The sequence below is a fragment of the Orcinus orca genome, chromosome 19 (genome assembly GCF_937001465.1).
Source record: "Orcinus orca chromosome 19, mOrcOrc1.1, whole genome shotgun sequence".
NCBI classification, from domain to species: Eukaryota; Metazoa; Chordata; class Mammalia; order Artiodactyla; family Delphinidae; genus Orcinus; species Orcinus orca.
The window spans coordinates 42,500,064-42,515,743 of NC_064577.1; the positions used below are offsets into that span (position 1 = coordinate 42,500,064).

The 15,680-nt window shown below is 52.4% G+C and overlaps 1 pseudogene; it reads right to left on the minus strand.

Annotated features, from left to right (window-relative positions):
• Positions 1 to 5,661: 5,661 nt before the first annotated feature.
• Positions 5,662 to 15,680, minus strand: part of LOC117197736 (60S ribosomal protein L19-like) — a 14,652-nt pseudogene continuing 4,633 nt past the window's right edge.

The following is a 15,680-nucleotide window of genomic DNA, read 5'->3' on the forward strand; positions in this document are numbered from 1 at the left end:
ACCTCTGGGGATGCAGTGACATGAAGGTAAGTAGGTAGAATCCTCCCCCATCCCCTGAGTCCCGCCCCATGAGGAAGGTGATGAGGTATGTCCTCATGGCTGGGTGGAGGGGCAGGGGCTCTTCCTTGAAACTGGCAACTGGGGTTATTCATGACTCCATTAGGAGAGATGAGAGTTAGATAGAAGGAAGGACTTCCCAAAAGTTAGGAAATGAAGTAAAGGTATGAAGCCTCTTCCCAACTTAAGGGTTAAGAGAATTAAATGCACTCACTTTCCTGTACACTTTCCTGTACATCTTCCTGAATGGTCAATCACAGGTAAAAATGACTGCCAGCTCTCCCCTCAGAGCTCCAGAGCTCGTCCTTCTCCACCTTCTCTTTTCCACTCCTCCGCACCCCTTTTCCCACATCCCTCAGCTCAAGGCCACTTGCTGGGGCCAAAGGGGAGGGGGGCCAACTCCCTAGGTATCCCAGGGAATATTAAGCCACACCAAGAGGGAAGAGCTGACTTCTGATGTGTGGCCCAACCACCTTCTGGCAGTGAGATGGGAGGAAAGGCTAGGGCTTCAGGTCAGTCCCAGCTCTTCCGGATCATAGCTGTGTTGTCCAGAGAAGCTGGTCAACCTCTCTGAGCCTCAGCTTTCTCATCTGTAAAATGGGACTAACAGTATCTGCCCTACAGCATTATACGAGTTGGAAATGGCTCATGGGAAGTTCCTGGCACAGGGTAGACACTTAATTGTTATGATTATTATTACTTAGCCTCCAGGAGGCCCTCTCTTTCATCCCCATGGATGATGGAGGACCTTTTCCGCGCCTTGTTCTCCTTTTAGACCAGTGCAGCGGTTTCCTTACTGGATTCCCTGCCTCTAGTCTCACTCTGTTCCAATCCAACCTCTACACCCTGCCAGAATTCTTCTTCTAAAACTCAATACAAACACATCACTCCCTTCTGAAAATTCCTCCCAAGTTCCCCACTGCCTACCAAGACACAGGAAGCATAGTAGATTAAGAGTGTGGCCTCTGGGGTCAGACCTAGGTTTGATGCTCAGTTCCGTTGCTTTCTAGCTATGTCTCTTGGACAAGTTACTTAATATCCCTGAGCCTCAGTTTACTCATCTTAAACATAAAATAACAGTATCTGCTTAGTGTGGTTATTGAATGAAGACACAAGGCAATCAATATAAAGTGTCTGACACGTGGAAGATGCTAGCTCTACCTATTATAACAATATGCAAAAGTTGTAATTCCTGAGAATGGCATGCAAGGCTGTCTATACCAGTTAGACAATAGGAAAGACTTCCCAGTTTTTTTGGGTTTTTTTGCGGTACGCGGGCCTCTCCCGTTGCGGAACACAGGCTCCGGACCGGGGCACGAACCCGCATCCCCTGCATCGGCAGGCGGACTCTCAACCACTGTGCCACCAGGGAAGCCCCAGACTTCCCAGTTTTTAGAGCAGGATTGTCATGATGAAGCAGCTGGCCTGCCTGTCCAACCTTGTTTCTCCCCATCCTCCACATGAACCCCACGTTGTGGTTGGCAAGTGTGTTACTCACCATCCCCCACGCTGAGACTTCTTTCAGCGCCTTTGCACATGTTGTTCTTACTGCCTTGAATGCTCTTTCCTTGCCCTCCTGGTAAATTCCTACTCATCAGTTAAGACCTCATTCAAGCCTGCTGTCCTCTTCAAAGATTTCCCAGACCCCTGAGCAGGCTCAGTCGCGTTCTGGTCCTTCACCAGCCCAGCCCTGACCTCTGCTCAGCATCGGGTTAAGAGCCACATACTTCAGGACCAGGCAGCCTGGGTTTGAATTCTAGTTCTGCCACTTCCTAACTGGGTGACCTCAGGCAAGTTACTTCACCTGTCTGTGCCTCAGTTTCCTGATCTGGAAAGGGGGGTAATGATAATAGTATCTATGTGATAAGGGTGTGAGGAGTAAATGAGTTACTACGTGTAAAGAATTTGCTCCTACTTGGCACAGGGTAAGTAAGGGTAAGCTGCCATAATTATTATTCTAGCCTCTCTTGCCTTCCAGGGCAAGGTTTGGTCTACATGTGTGTCTTTCTCACTAGGCTGTGAGCTCAGAGGTTAAAGGCAGGAGCTGAATCATAGGCTGCTGCAGAGTAGACACTTGGCACCTCCACCTGGATGGACAGTCAGGAAGGCTCTCCTTTATCAAGAGCTTTCTCGTCTGTCCCTTAGGGTAATTCTATGAGCTGGGTACTAATGTTCTTTCCATTTTACAGATGAGGAAACTGAGGCCCAGAGGTAAACGCCTTGGGGTCCGAGTAAGCGAGCAAGTAGCAGAACCAAGGGCTACTCTTGGACCCAGATGACTCCAATCAACCCCTCCTCCTCCCACTCCTGAGCCTCAATTTCCTCATCTATAAAATGGGACAATAGCTATTCTTCCCCTGTCTCAGGTCTACAGTGTGGATTAACGTATGTAAATGTAAGAGATCTTGAGGAAGAATGAGGTTGGAGTCCCCCTTATGAACTGGGTAATGCTTTGTCTAGGATAAAAACAAGAACTTTTCTAGGGGTGAAACTGAGGAGTAGCTGAGACCCAAAAGGCCCCAAAGCCCCAATTCACCCCTCTCCTTAGGGTTTGTCTGGAGCCTGGGGCCAATTCAACAACCTCCCCCCTTTCCTGGGCCCACTGCCAGCCCCTCCGCCCCTTCACCCGCCACCCATTGCCACTGGAAGACAATGGTGGGCAGGCCCAGCCTTTGTGAGAGAGGTCAGGCCAGTTCATCTTGGGCTGGGCTGGGGAGGGGCGCATAGGGGGACCAGGGGAAGGGAGGAGAGAGGACGACTAGTGGGGACAGACAGCAGAGGGTCTGTGAGGGATGGGAGGACGTGGGAGGCCAGAAGCCTGAGGAATAAAAGCTTGAAACAGGCTTTGGGGAGCTTTTCCTCCGAATGTAGATTTGAGCTCCTATTAAACTTGCCAAAAATTTGTGTTAGCTAATGGATTCTTAATTCTGTCTAAAATGAGAGAGGGAAAATTATGCCATTCATCTTGTATTGGTTTGAAATTACATCTGACACCTAATCGATCATACTGTGGAACATTAACTCTTTGGAAGAGGCCCAACTTCTCCTCTCTCCCTTGCTTTCCAGTGTTCTCCAGCCGCTCCCACCCCCTGACTCCTTCTTTTGTATTTCATTAACTAAGCAAAGCTCTGGCTGTCTCTGGGGGTGAGGGGTGGGAGTTAGGGAAAGGGTTCATTTGAATCAAAGGAGATAAGCAGGCCCCCAATCTTGTGCCCCAAACCAGAGCCCCAGCTTCCAACCTTCACGTGACCTCCTCTCTGCCTCCTTTTTCCTGTGCATCCTGAGATCTGGAAGCGCAGAATGGAAGGCATTGGGGTGTGGGGTGACCTCAGAGCCACCTTGGGGGCACCAGGGAGAGGCAGGGAGCCAGTCAAAGCTGAGCTAGCACCTGGGGCTGGGGCAGGGGCCGTGGCAGGGGGCTCACCTGCGACTTGCCTGGCAGATGGGTGAGACGGAGGAGGGCAGATGACAATAGATTTGCCTCTGGGGATCCTGATGAGCTCTGACTGAAAACCCCAACCCCAGACCTGCTTTTCCAGGAGGAGGACTTTCTGGCAGCAGGGAGAGCCCACTGGAGGCCGACAGACCTGGGCTAGGATCTTGGCTTCACTGATGATGAGCTGTGTGACCTTGGGCAAGTTACATAACACCTCTGAGTCTCAGTTTCCTCCTGTGGCACAGAGCTTTCTGTGAGGGTGAGAACTGGATGAGACTATCCAGGTAAAACTGGGACAGAGCCCGTCGCCTGGCACACAGTAGGTGCCCAATAAAGGCGACAGTCAGAATCCAGACCAACACCCTCCCTCCCCACTTCTGCTGCTTCCCCTCCTCGCTCCCCTGCCCCCAACCCCATTCTTCTCTCCCACCTCCAACTCCCTGGCCCCTCCCTCAGGGCAGACACAGGGCTGAGAAGCCACAGGGTCAGGTCAGGCCAGGAGGGCCAGTCAGAATCTCCTCCTAAGAGGACACCCAAAGGAGGCCTGGGCCCCTGGGTCTCTGCAGCGCCCCCAGCCCTCTTCCTTCCTGGAGCTCCTCTGTCTCTTTCAAGAGTTGTGGGAGTTATCGCCTGCATGGAGTTCTCTCTCAGCACTCCCCTCCCTGCCCGGAAGGTAAGGTCTCTTGAGGAAGGGGATCTCTCGGAAGCGAGGCCAGGAGGAGCGGCAATCCAGCTGGGAGAGAGCCACCTGCTTCTATTGCAGCATCTCTAACCTCTGCCTGCGGATTCCAAAGGGCTCCTGTCCTCAATCCGGGCATCCCATCTTTTATTGGCGAGGGGTAGACTGGGCTGGGAGGGGGGCTTGGTCCCTCAAGAGCATGGGAGGGCAAAGGGAACCAGGTGGGTGTGAGAGAGGGGAAGGGCGCAGGGACACTGCCACCACCTCTATTCCCCAGGGGGTACCATGGATTCTCCCCTTGGCTGACTTCGGGCACTAAGGAAGGAGAAGGTTCCAGCGCCCTCCAGCTCCGTGTCAAGGGGGTAATCATGGAAGGAATATAGCATGCAGCTGGTCTCTGGTGCAGGACGGCATGGGAAGCTGAGATGCCTTTTCATGAAAATCTGGGCCATTTCTGGACCGTCTCAGTGTAGACTACTCTCGTTAAGCACCCACAAATACTAGAATAAATAAACGTGCCGATGAAGGGCCCAGGCTGGTTTAAGTGACCAGTCAAGGTCACACAAGGAATCATTAGCTCCTATCAGGTACCTGCTCCAAAGGCAGGAAAGAACGGCCTAGAATGTCCTCACTGCATTCTCAGGCCTTGTGGAGGAGCTCCAATGCGGGGGGCTAAGAATGATGGGGAAGTCTCACCTAGTGCCCTTATTTTACAGAGGAGGAACCCAGGACTCAGAAAGGGGGCGCAACTGACCGGGGCCACAGGGTGAGGCAGGCAGCCGAGGATGTGGGCCTCGGGCTCTCAGTCCCCTGATTTCCCCACCCGCATCATAAGTCTGAAGGGGTGTTTTCTGGGTCACTTGTCCAGCAGAACCCACATGTTTCTGGGGAGGGGCTGGAGTTTGGGGAGGGAGTAAGGAGAGATGCTGAGAGATGCTTTCCCTGAAGAGTGAAGAGCAGAGGGGGTTGGGTGAGGGTTTCTTAACTCCACCTCCGGCCCCAACACACATACAAACACACAGAGGCAGGATTCTACTTCCCAGTGTCCCTGCTCTGGGGAGCTTGCTGTTTCCCAGGAGACGCCTAGCGGAGATGCCCCTTCCTGCCAGTCTCCCTGGTAGCCACTAGGCGGCTGTGGCTCCCTCTTCTGCCTAGAGACACCACAGCAAGGGTCTCACGTGGTTTGTATTAATAGGAAGTGGAGCCCAGACCTCTAAATGCTGAGGATGGAGCAGGCCAGCCAGGAGCAGGTGGGAAGCAGGGTCAGTAGGTAGACTCAGGCAGCTGCTCACAGGGCCACATTGATCGAGGGCCCTGGGCGGACTGGCATGCCTAGATACGTCTGGTGACCAGAGGGGAAAGAAATCCTCCCTCCCTGACATCTTTTTTCCCAAATTGGGAATGTTTTTATTGTTTATTTTTTTATTATTTATTTTTTTAATTACTTAAATAAATAAATAATAAATTATTTATTATTTATTTATTTTATTATTTATTTACCTTGAATATGAAAGTAATGCATGATTGTTATAGAAACAGATAATTCCAACAAAACAGAATAAACAAAAGCTCCAGGCTCAAATTCTAGGCTCTGCCTTTTCCCACAGGAAAGCAGTTAGCTTCTGGCTCAAGAGTCCAGGGCAAGAGTCTGCTGTGTTCAGGAAGGAAGGCGGAAGCATCACGACACTGTGGAACGTTCTATAATCTGGGGGATCCTCCTGAAGTAAATACCCTTGTATTAGAGAGGCTGACATGTGTGTCTGTCTGTTTTGCCCCCAGATCAGTGGCTTCAGAGTAAAGGTCTTCCCACCCACTCTGTGTTATTCCCAAACTCCCACCTGCTGGGTGCACCAGTGTGGTCACCCAGGAAATACAGACTGGAAGAATAAATGAATGAACTCACCCATGAGGAAACACGCCCAGAGATAAGACACTGAGTTGCCAGAGTGGCCCAGATCAGGTTCGCAAACCCCACTATCACTGGAAAAACTGGCCTCAAATCCTTCACCAGCTTTCTCTCTCCCAGGGCTGAGGAAAGCTAAAGGTCGGAGTTAGCCAAAAAGCCTAAGCGTATATAAGAAATAGTCCAGGTTTGGCCCTTGGAAAGGACAGGGCCCAGGCACTAGAGGGAGACTGTCATGGCTTGTAGGAAGAGAGGCCCCATGGAGAGAGGCATGGAGAACCTGATGTGAATTAGAAATTAAGTCTATGCCAGATTAAGCTCTATGAGAACTTTTTTTTTTTTTTTTTTGCGGTACGCGGGCCTCTCACTGTTGTGGCCTCTCCCGTTGTGGAGCGCAGGCTCCGGACGCGCAGGCTCAGTGGCCATGGCTCACAGGCCCAGCCGCTTCGTGGCATGTGGGATCCTCCCGGACCAGGGCACGAACCCGCGTCCCCTGCATCAGCAGGTGGACTCTCAACCACTGCGCCACCAGGGAAGCCCTATGAGAACTCTTGAACAACAAGATTTGATAAGCTTCTGGGCTGGTGAATGTATCATGTGCTGGGAAGGTGGTGCACCCCAGTTCCATGGGGACCCTTCTGGACCTTGCCCTGTGTACCCCTTCATCTGCTGTCTGCTGTTCTTTTGCAATCTTTATAATAAACTAGCAAATGTAAAAAAGAAAAAAGAAAAGAAAAAGGAAGGGAGGAAGGAAGGAAGGGATGGAGGGAGGGAGGAAGGAAGGAAGGGATGGAGGGAGGGAGGAAGGAAGGAAGGAAGGAGGGTAGAAGTTAAGTCCATGCCATACCAATGAGGTGGAGAGTTTTGTCCCTTTACCCTGACAAGGAAGCAGCTCTGGCTGGAAGGTTCCAGGTCTTCCTCCAATTAAAAAGGGATGTAAGCATATGGAGACTTACCTCCTTCAAGGAGAGAGCAGGGATCCACCCAGCACAGCAGCAGGGATGGAAGCCAGCCCCTCATCTCCCTTTCTCTTTCTTGCCGGAATTTAGGCAGGGTCCTGCCATCAACATATTATCCCATTCAGCTATTGACAACTGTCAGGGGAGCCTTAACCCCATTTGACAGATGAATAAACCAAGGCTAAGAAAGGTAAAGTCACTTGCCCAAGTCACAAACCAAGTAACTGACCTAAGAAGAGCCTCTAATCTCAGGTCTGGCCCCAGATGCTCTTTCCACTGAGGCCTCCCCTCAGCACTTGCTTTCCTGGGGGCCAGGATTTCATGGCCAGACCACCCCTGCTAGATGTGGGGACAGGTTCTCTAGAGGCCCCTGGCCTTCCTTTGAGCGCAGATCCTTGCCATGTCCTGTGTTGTTTGAGCAGACCCTGTCCCTACTTCCCCTAAGAACTGTACTTAAGGCATCCAGGGAAGCATCTGATAAGACATGTGCCACCCTGTCTTGGCCCATGTGATCAGTTCTCCTCAAAGATGTCACATTTCCCATTTTGCCAAGGCTTGTTGCACCGAATTTCTCAGTCCATCACTGTGCTCCCTCCCCACCCCAAACCATCCGTACTCTCCTGTGGAAGGGGCAAAACTTTTGCTGAAGGCAGGCCCGAGGCCGGCGGTGTTCTTGGCCCAGGGAGGGCATCTTGGGCCCTTGGGACGGAGTTCAGAGCCGGACTCAGCTCCGCTCCTCCTTGGGGCCCTCCCCGCCCACGGGGGGCAAAGGCCGGCCGGCTCTCCCTACCCGCTCTGCCTGGCCTGCCGCAGCACGGCACCGAACACCCGGCAGCCCGAGGAGCGACTGGGGGCAAAGGCCGGGGAAGGGGCCCGCAGATGCGGCCTCGGCCCCCCCCTTCCTTGGCCGGGGCCCCCACGGTGTCGGGGAGCAGGAGGAATCAATCAGGATAATGAAGCCGCAGCCTGCCACGCACCGCGGGGGCACTGAAGAGCCGGGGCCGGTGCCAAGTCCGCCAGACGGTTCGGAGGTGCCGAACCCGTGGCGGCGGCGGCGGCGGCGGCGGCGGCGGCGGCGGCGGCGGCGGCGGCGGCGGCGGCGGCGGCGGCGGCGGCGGCGGCGGCGGCGGAAGCGCGGAGTCGGCGCGCGGAGGCCGAACGCAGCTCCGCGCAGGCCCCTGGCAACCGCGCCTTGGCAACCGGGACGCCCAAGAGAAATCTTAAAGCTGCAGCGCCTCTTTCCTTGCCGCCGCCACCGCCTCCTGGACCCCAGGGGAAAGGGGCGTGCCCTTAGTGGTGGGAGTCAGGCTCTGTGCCTCTCGGGATTTGGGGGTCTGACTCATACCCTCACTCGTTTGTTTATCAAATGTAGATTGAGCCTACGCGCCCAAGCAAGGGCTAGACTGGGGAGGGGAATGGGCAGTGATTAAAAATTGAGCGAGGTCCTGCCAAGAGGAGTTCACAGTCTAGCGCGCAAGGCAGACCAGACTGGCTGAGGTGAGCAAAGAAAGCCCGGTGTTACCCAGGATGAAGGGCTTCGGCTGGAGGGCTGAGGGGCTGTTACAAAATAGTCTCGCAGCACCTGCCTTGCTCCAGGCTATGGGTTAGCTGCTTCTTTCCTGTTATTATACCCCCACCAGCCCTGTGAGATGGTATTATTATCATTATCGATCCCATTTTAAAGATGAAGAATTAGAGGCCCAGAGAGGTGAAGGGACTTAGCCAAAATCTCGTGTTATGTTTTGGACAATCTAGGACCGATTTACATGACTTCTTACGCTGGCCAGTTTTCATTACAGCATGATGTTTGGAAGGTTAGGCTTGAGTGAGGACTTCCCAACACAAATCGTGTAAGAAGTGGGGAGAAAGGGTAGCTGAGATAAGAGATGGCTACTTCTCCCTTCTGCTGCCCACTACCCTGACCCTGTCTGTCCTGTCCTCATGTGCAGGCCTGTATGTGGGCAGAGGGCTAGAAGTGGTGACCTCCAGAGTTCCCTCTGGCTCTGTGATTTGATATCTCCTGCCTGAAGTCCAGGCACTGTGCCACTCCTCTGGGCAGCAGTAGTTGGCAGGGGGCTACGAACTGGGGGAGATTCCAGTCTTCTGAAAAAGGGGGTCAAGGGTGATGGGGGAGGATTAAAGAAGTGGTAAGGGGTCTTTGGCAAAAGAAAACCTGAGTCAATATCATTAGGCAGGTTGGGCCTCATCTTCCTGTCTCTTGTCCACCTATCTTTCTCTTTCGGCACATCTATTCAGGTAAGAAATTTGTGCCAGGGCCTGAGGTAGGCTCTGAGGCTGTTGGTGAGGCAAAAATCATGCTGGCTTTGGAACCAAGCTCGTCTGGTTTTAAATCCTGCTCTGACACTCATCAGGTATGTGAGTTTGGGCAGGTGGCTCAATTTCCCTGAGCCTTATTCAGTTTCTTTATCTGTAGAGTAGAGGCATTAATATCTACCTTTCATAATACCTTTATTGTGAGACTTAAATGCAATGAGAAAAATGTATATATGGTGTTTGGCACATGGCAAATGCTTATCAAAAGGTAAATTTAAAGATGTCTTTGCTTATTTTGGTAGTCTAAATGTCCACATCCTGATCCCTGGAACCTGTGAATGTTACCTTATCTGCAAAAAGGGCCTTTGCAGATGTGATTAAGTTAAGAATCTTGAGATAGAATATCCTGGATCATCTGGGTGGGCTCTAAATGCCACAGGTGTCATTATAAGAGAGAGGCAGGGGAGATTATACACACACAGAAGAGGAGAAGGCGACGTGAAGACAGAGGCAGAAATTGGAGTGATGTGCCCACAACCAAAGAATGCCCAGCAGCCACTAGAAGCTGAAAGAACAGATTCTCCCTTAGAGCCTCTAGAGGGAGCACAGTCCTGCCGACACCTTGATTTGGGCCCAGTGAAACTGATGAACTACTGGCCTCCAGGAATGTGAGACAATAAATTTCTGTTATAAGTCACCAAGGTTGGGGAATTTGTTACAGCAACCTGGGGAAACCAATACATTTACATTGGAAATTCCATCTTGAACAAAACCCAGTACCTGTCCTCTAGGAGTTCACAGTCTAGTGGGAAATGAGAGAAGTAGACAGTGCATAGGGATGCCCAGAGGGTGGAAGGGTAAGGTAGGTAAGGCTGTTGTAGTTGGAGAAGAAGTTAGCCAGGTGAGGGGCTAAAGCAGGAAGGGCATTCCAAACAGAGGAAACAGTGTGGGTAAAGGCACAGAGTAAGAGAAAACACTGCCTTCAGGAAACTCCCCACATTTGGAATGGCAGGTGCATGGGGTTGTGGGGGGTGGCATGACAGAACTGCTGAGGTGGGAGGCAGGGGCAAGAGAGCCGAGTAGCTTCCACCCCTGAATGGAATCAAGCTGTCTGCCCTGGGCTGGCACTGGGTCCCCAATCAGAGAATCCTAGACTGTCAGTTATGGACAGAAGCCTTAGAGACCATCCTGTCCAGTCCTGCCATTTCACACATAGGAAAATTGAGGCCCATAGAGAGAGTCCATCCGGGGAATAAGCTAGAACCAGATGGCCACACTCTGGCCTCTCTTGAGCCTGGGTGTCCCATATCTGAGGGTCTCAGAGACACTGCCTGGTGGTTCCTCAGTAGCCCACTTCCAAAAAGCACAGGCCCTGTGGTCTCCAAACAAAGACGGGATTATTTGCATATTATTTGCATGTTGTTAATTAGATGAGGGAGGCAGATTCACTCAGCCCCTTCCCTTCATGTCCCCCTGTCCTATCTCACTCCCATTGAGTTCTTCTTCCTCAACCATCTCTTGCCCTCAGCAACTTCTCCCATAATTCCAGCCCAGGCCTCACCCCTCAAGGCCCCTTACCTAGCCCCAGCCCAACCCTACTGTATTGTTTGGTCCTGTCTGGAAAAAGTACCTGGTGTGTCTTTAGTATATCTAATCTGGATGGAGGTTCTTGGAGCATGTTGTAGTGGAAAGGGAGTTGATGGGCTCTCCAGCTCGAGGTTTCCTCTGAGAATGGGGAGCGGTGAGCTCTGTCTCCCTGTAGCCCAGGGGCCATCTAAATGGGGCTATGGAGTGAGGGAGGAGGGTGCTCCTTGGGGATCTGGGGGGCAGGTGCCAGCTGCATGCCCCAGGCCTGCCCCAAGCCTCTTGGCTGGCAGCCACACCAGCCCACAGAAGAGCTGCCTCCTTCTTTTAGGGAGGGGGAATCCTGGGGAAGGTCAGGGAGCATCACTTGGCCTAGCAGCCTAAGATGGATAAGGTTGAGGTTACCATGCGAGTCCTTATGGATCCTCCGATGGGGACAGCACATCCAGATTCTGGGGCTGTCATCAACCCCATCCAGAAAATTATGAGGCACTCTGCTAAACTAAGCCCAGTGTCTCCCTGAGGGTAGACGCTCAATCGAGTTTTTCTGATAATGAGGGGAAACAGGTAAGGAGGAAGGCGGGTCACAGAAAGGCACAGGCTCTGCCTCTCTCACCTGCCATTAGCCCCCTCTTCTCTCTGAAACCAAGGCTATGCCCAGAACCTCTCTCAGATGAGATGTCTGAGCCTGTCACCTGATGGCCACTGGAGAAGGCACCACACTGTAGCCATGACAGGTACACAGGATGAGCTCAGGTGCCCCCTACGCCATCCTGGCAGAGTTGATCTGGGGCTCTGACTCAAGGTAGCTGCCAGGAGCTGGGGAATGCTGGTGCATTAGGATTCGTGGAAAAACCTGAGGCACAGCTCTGGCTAGCACCTTGCAGAAACCAACTTGCTCTGGTTAGGACGGTGGCCTGGATATGAGAAGAAAGACTGACCTGCACATGTGAATAATTCTTCTCCATGTATGAGTGATGTACAAGGTGCGTGTATACAGGCTACAGGGGGACTCAGGAAGCATTCTGACCTGCATACACAGCTGTGTGTACATATCCCAGCGTGCACAAGTATATGTGGCATGTGAGTGTCTTCATGGAATTCTACCTTTTCTCTGCTCTGGGGCTTCTTTTCTTGTTTTCTGGTAAAACGGGAAGTGGGAATGTCAGTCCCCAGCCCTGCTCCCTTGTGTAGAGGTCCCCTGCCTCCATTTGCCCATGACAGCAAGCAGTGGATCCCTCCCTGGTCCTGAATGGGGGGTTCTAGTTGCTTACTGGCCTGGATGACTCCATCCTGCACCGATTCCTTCTTCCCCTAGTGTGCCCCATGCCACTCCCACACCTAGTGTCCAAGTCAAGGGGAGAGGTGGGAGGAAGTGGGGTGATGCTATGGGAGTGGGTGTAGGAAGGGTGGATCAGATACTGTTCGATTTTGCCCGGGTCCCTCTGGATCACTGCTGCTCATTTAAAATTCTGATTTAAAGCCGAGCGGCTCTTTAAATTTCCACATTAGCATGCTGCCCTGATGCCAGGCCAAGATGTTGGGATGGATTTGGCAAGAACGCCTCCAACAGCAGCACTTGCCAGCAATAAAACAACGCATGAATAAAAGAAGGCTGGCTTGGCGGCAGCGGCAGCCCAGGTAGCTGGGTGAGTCAAGGAGGGGCCCTCATATGCAGAGGCTCAGAGACATGAAGGCCTGTGCAGGGCACATGTGAGTGTAATACTCTGCGGCTGTCTTGGCCCTCACCCTCAATCTGTGCCTGCAGTGGAATCTGGAGGGAGGGCCCGGGAAGGATGGTGGTTCCTACCCTGTGCCTGTCTCACCCCCCTCTCCACAGGGTTATCTTCCTGGAGGGGACAGATGTTGCTTTTGATGAGGACACAAGGACTTGGCCCATAGCCTGAGTTGTCCTACTTCATTAGGGGCCCAGAGAACAGGTGGGGTCAGAGAGAACAACACTGCCTAGAATGGCTTCCAGATCTATGACCCCGGGTGCCTAGGTGCTGAGGGGCACTGTCAGGATAAGGGGGCTGGGTGAGAGGCTGCCATGAGGACTGGGTATTGGTCCTGAGCTGGGTGGGAGAGATGCTCTGGGCTGGGTGGTTGGCTAGAATGAGGAGTGGCCAGGGAGAGCAAAGGGCGGCTGGGCCTGGCCTAACTCGAACTTTCTGCAGACTCGGGAATGTTATTTGAGGTTAGATGGCAAGGGCAGCAAAGAGGTCAGATAAAGCGCTGGACTGAAGCCTGGCCACTCCTAGAGGTCATTTTGTCCACCCCTGCTTCCCAGGGTCTAGAGAGTTCAGCTCCAAAGGACTTGAGGCCGCTGGATTCTGTGTTCCTCTGCTCCAATCACCTGGCCGAAGCTCATCACCAGCCCCCAAGAGATTTCAAGGAACAAGCGGACTATCCTGCTCTTACCATCCAGCCCTCCCACTTGGTCAAACCATCTTCTTCCTTGAAGCCCAGGGGAAGAGACAGAAGCAAACAGAGGGGTGATAGCAGATAGTCTCTGCAGTCTCAGCTAAGGCAGTAAGGCAGAAAAGGGGGGTTTTATGCAGAGCACCCTTCCCCAGTGGAACTCCTCCCTTCCAGCTCACGAGTGATTTCAGGCCCCAACATGGGGAGACATTGTTGGGACTTTGAATTCTCTCAATCCCTGGAGAAGCTGGAGGGCAGACAGGCAGGACCAGGCTTGGGCAGGGCAAGGGCCCCATATCCTGGGACTTGGCCTGTCCTGTCCTGATAGCTTTTTCCAGGGAAAATGAAGTGGCCTGGCCTCCCAGGCACCTTGTTCCCTGTTCCACACATTGCAGATGAGTCAACACTGGGGTGGGGGTGTGGCTACTAAGCTGAGTTTAGGCCAGAGAGATGTCCTTCTGTCATTTTTTCATTCACTCAACAAATATTTTCCAAAGAGCTGCTTTATACTAGGCACTGTGCTGGGCACTGGGAGCACACTGGTGAACACAGACAGACATGGTCACTGTCCTTGTGGAACTTTCCATCTGGTGAGGGAAATAGGATCATTATTCAAATGACTGCACAAATAAGTATGAAATAACTGCACTAAATGTTATGAAAGAAGACTATATAGTACCATGAAAGTATATAATCAGGGGACTTGGCTGAGTCTAGGGAGCTGAGGATGAGCTTGCAAAGGAGACAGAGAAAGAGCAGCTAGAGTGGTAGGAGAACTGGCAGTGACATCACAGAACCAAAGGACGAGGTGGTCAACTGTGCTGAGAGATGCTGCGAGCTGGTGAGACACCTATTTGCCCTGACTCTTCACCTGCTAGCTCTGAGTACAGGTATGGAAAGGCTCTGGCATTGTGCCTAGCTCACAGTTGGTGCTCTGTAATGTTAGCTCCCTTTTCCCCCTCCCTAAGCTGAGCCTCCCTCCAGGGACCCCAGATTTCTGGAACAAAGGAACTGCCTAGGCTTAGCCTCCTCTGTCACCTCAGGCCCCAAACCCCAGCCTTCCAGTGGTCAGTGAGGGACTCTGGGCCTCTCCACTTTAGTCCCTTTACATAGAGCTCTACCATCCCCCAAACTCCTTCTTCCTTTGCATTGGTCTTCCATGAAGAGGGGCTGGGGTTAGGTCTTGGAAAAAGATGGCATTCTGGCTGTGCTTCTGGGGCTGCGTCTGAGAAGGCAGTTGGAATCCTCAGCAGCTCTCAAAGCTGCCTGGGGTGAATCTGAGGGTCTTAGGTAGTGAGAGGGAGCAGTGGGGAGATGAGGAGGGGGGCTGCCCACCCAAGGCAGCGTAGAGCCCAGAGCCTTTTCCATTGCAGACACCCCATCTGTCTCCCACAGAAGGCTCGGGTTGGAGGAGGTGCCGAGGAGGGGGGTACAGAGGGTGAAACTGTACAGTCTGAAAGTGAGTACAATGGCAGTGAAGGTGCTGACTGGGGAGAAGGTGGAGGGTCAGGACGGGGAATCGGCAGGAAGAACTAGAGGTCAGAGGCTGGGAATGGAGGTGGGGAGGGTAGGGGCACTGCATGCTACTCTCCCATATAGCTTTGTGTTTGATTTTGATTTAAAGTTCCCTACCCCACTGACAAGAGGGCAAAGAATCACACTTTTCTGGCTAAAAAAATGACGTTCCTAAGCCCGGGGCCAGGCTGGATTCATGATGCTTCCCTCTTCCCAGCAGTCAGACCTTTGCCAAACCTTAAAATAATATTTTAGTTAAATTGGATGGCTTCCAAGGTGTTTTCTTTCACATATTACTTTAACTGATCCTGCTAAAGTCCAGGGAGGTAAACATTATTATTATTCACCTGTAAATAAAGCAACAAGGAGTTTCAAAGATTAAGTGAATAACTTGGATCACAGGAGAGTAAGGAGAGGGGACTGGAACCCAAGTCTCCTGACTCTACATGCAGCCATTAGGCTACTCTTGGGCCTTCCTTGCTCCTCATTTTTGTTGATTATTGTACCACCTCCACTGCCAGGTCAAGTCTGAGGTTTTCTAGTAGGGAGCTCAGACCTCCTTCCCTGAAAAACCCAGGCCTTGTTGAACACACATCGACACAGAACCCCCCTTTCTAAAGTCTAATCCAGACATTAGAAAACTGGACATCCCCAGAGGGGTGAGCCTCCCATATACGGAAATATGAGAGTGCCCTAGACCGGAAGTGGTGAGGACGGAGGGACGGGGCAGGGTGTGGGGAGAGGAAAATGCCAGGCCAGGAAGCAGCTCTGTTGGCATCCATTCCAGGTCCTGAGTGGACCCTTGGGAATCCCTTTGGACATCCCCTCTCCACATTCCAAGTTCTAAATACT